At 38.1% G+C, this 2,683-nt stretch overlaps 1 non-coding gene across 1 annotated transcript; it reads left to right on the top strand.

Annotated features, from left to right (window-relative positions):
- The first annotated feature begins 912 nt into the window (after positions 1-912).
- LOC128042628 (small nucleolar RNA R71) lies at positions 913-1,019 on the top strand. The gene has a single exon (XR_008198143.1). It is a non-coding gene; the product is annotated as a small nucleolar RNA R71 (small nucleolar RNA).
- Positions 1,020-2,683: the final 1,664 nt, after the last annotated feature.

The raw sequence follows: 2,683 nt of genomic DNA, 5'->3' as shown, positions 1-2,683 counted from the left end.
GGAAGGACAGGATCTGTGTTTTTCTCAACTTTCGACTCAACTGTCAATTCAACTACCATGTCAACCTCTTCTTCAGGGTAATCTTCGTGAGGGGTATTTTCTAAAATATCTTTCACATCTCCTTTTTCCTCATCTTGAGTGGTTTCATTCGGGTTATTCAGTACTTTACCTAAACGGAGTGCAATTGCTTTCACTTGCTCTTTCCCGTCTTTTCGAGGGTTATCCTCTGTGTTGCTTGGAATGTCGATGTCAATTTTTCTTTTGATATCTCCCATCATGCTCATCAAATGGCTCATTTAATCTTCCAGGTTGGTCCATATAACTCTGGTTTGAATGCACTTAGACTGCTCTTGTCTCACTTCCGTCCTCATTTACTGCATTTCCCCTTCTATGCGATCCAGCCTTTGACTACATACAACATGGTCATTTGCCCTCACCTAATCTTTTTGCAAATAAGGAGGTTGGTAAGTATGATTTTTTCTATTCTGGGTAGCATTACCTCCTCCTTGGATTCCACTCCATCTCAAGCTCAGGTGATCTTTCCATTCAAGATTATAAGTGTTTGAATAAGGGTTTCCACCCCTATTCCCTATGTCATTAATGTCATTGGACTGGTTCTTAGGATATTGACCTATCATCCTAACTAGTTCATTCATCATAGGTCTGGTCAATGTTAACTCTAATAGATTAAGCTTGTCTTTCTCATAGACAGCTTTGGTCATAAGTGATATCAAACTATAGGTAAACCTTTCATTTGGCCACTAGCAAAAGTTCATGGCCATATTCTCTATCAGCTAATAGGTGTCCTCATATGTTCTATTCATTAAGGCCCCTTCTACCACTCGATCTAGTCCTAACCTTGAGTTTCCATCTAACCCGTTGTAGAACATCTACAACCTTAACCATTAAGGCAGACCATGATAAGGGCATCTCTATACAAGCAACTTATAATGCTCCCAAGCTTTATAAAAGTTCTCTCCTTCCATCTGTTTGAAATTGGTAACATCACTTCTCAGTTGGGCAGTTTTATTGATAGGGAAGAATTTGAGCAAAAAAAATTTCGCAAGCTCATTCCATGTGGTAATTGATCCTGGTGCCTGCGAGTCTAACCAACAAAAAGCATTATCAATTAAGGAGAAGGGAAACAACCAAATACGAATAGCGTCATCGGTGACCCCATTAAATTTGAATGTATCACAAAGTTGGAGAAACCATTTTAAATGTTTGTTAACGTCCTCCTTCATCATCCTTCTGAACTGAAGGTTGTTCTGAATCATTTGGATCATTGTCAGCATTATTTCAAAATTTTTCATTGTTATCGTCGGTCTTATGATGTTGCCTTGTACTAAGTCCAGATTTGGTAGCATATAGTCTCTAAGTGTCCTCTCTTCTTAAGCCATGGGCGACTCTACCAGTAATTGGTGTTGTGGTGGTGATGGGTCTTGTATTGGTAGATCATCGACCAGCGAATTATCACGTGGTAGATCAACTGTAACAGGCGAGTTATTTTGCATCTACTTTTGTTGTTATTGTCTATGATTGCGGCATATGATTCTTTTTGGATCAATAGTTGGATCTATAGGTATGCCTTTACTCTAATTCATACACTGAAATCCACAAAGAAAAAATATGTTAGAAAATTAAATAAATTATTAAAAATTAAAAATTGTATCTATAATTCGAGAAAATTTTCTAATTATCCTATTAAGCGTAGAAATTAAAATTAATCTGATGGCAAAGCCTCCGCGGCAACGATGCCAAAAACTTGACCGCCTCCCAGCATACTGTGGCCGGGAGTGAGAATAATGCAACTAAATATAAGAATTAGGGTGGTGTCCACAAGTATATGGTTCAGGTTGTAATAGTTTTATACAACGAAGTACAGGAAGTACTCCGAGGATCATACCTAAAAGGGGCTTGATTAAACTAATATTAATTTCTACACTAACATGTCTAATTAGTACTTTAACCAAATTTTAAAGAAAGAATATAAAATATCAAAAAAAACAAATTGTAAATATTATCATATCTAAAGGTAAAAGACTAACTCGTTTCAATGTTCATAGTTAACTCTTATTTCGGGTTCTATCCAATCAACTAGTCATTAACCTAGCAGGGCCTCTCGACCTTCCACTAACCTAATGAGTCACCAAGCACTACTTATCTCTCGATGTCACTGGTCAGATGGGGTCAGGGTAGTTTTCACGGTACACTATACTAATTTCGGGTTCATATCTACCTCCATAACTTCCTAGGATTGTCAAGACTAGGGTTTAAGTTATAAGCTACGATATTTATAAGCCTAGGTTAGCAGCCTCATCTTGACCTAAAACAGCTGACTAAACTTCATTAAATTGTGTTGTAAAAATAAAAACACCCTTGCTTCATTAAATGGCCACGTCGCGTCAGTGTCGTGGCACCCTAAAGCCTGTGCCGCGACACTGATGGCAGATTACTTCTTTGGACATGTCTTCAGAGCTGTGTCGTGACACCCTATGGTCAGTATTGTGACATCCTCGGTAAGTGCTTCTTGTGTATCCTGAATACTATGTTGCGACATCCAAGCTCCGTGTTGCAACATAATGTGCAGTCCACTGTCTTTCTACCCTAAAGTGATGTCCTGCACGCTCACCTAAAATGTCAATCTATATTTAGGTCTAATTTAGCCCAATATATCATATAA

Source organism: Gossypium raimondii, chromosome 7 (assembly GCF_025698545.1).
Source record: "Gossypium raimondii isolate GPD5lz chromosome 7, ASM2569854v1, whole genome shotgun sequence".
Taxonomy (NCBI): domain Eukaryota; kingdom Viridiplantae; phylum Streptophyta; class Magnoliopsida; order Malvales; family Malvaceae; genus Gossypium; species Gossypium raimondii.
This window is presented reverse-complemented; position numbering and strand designations above follow the sequence as displayed.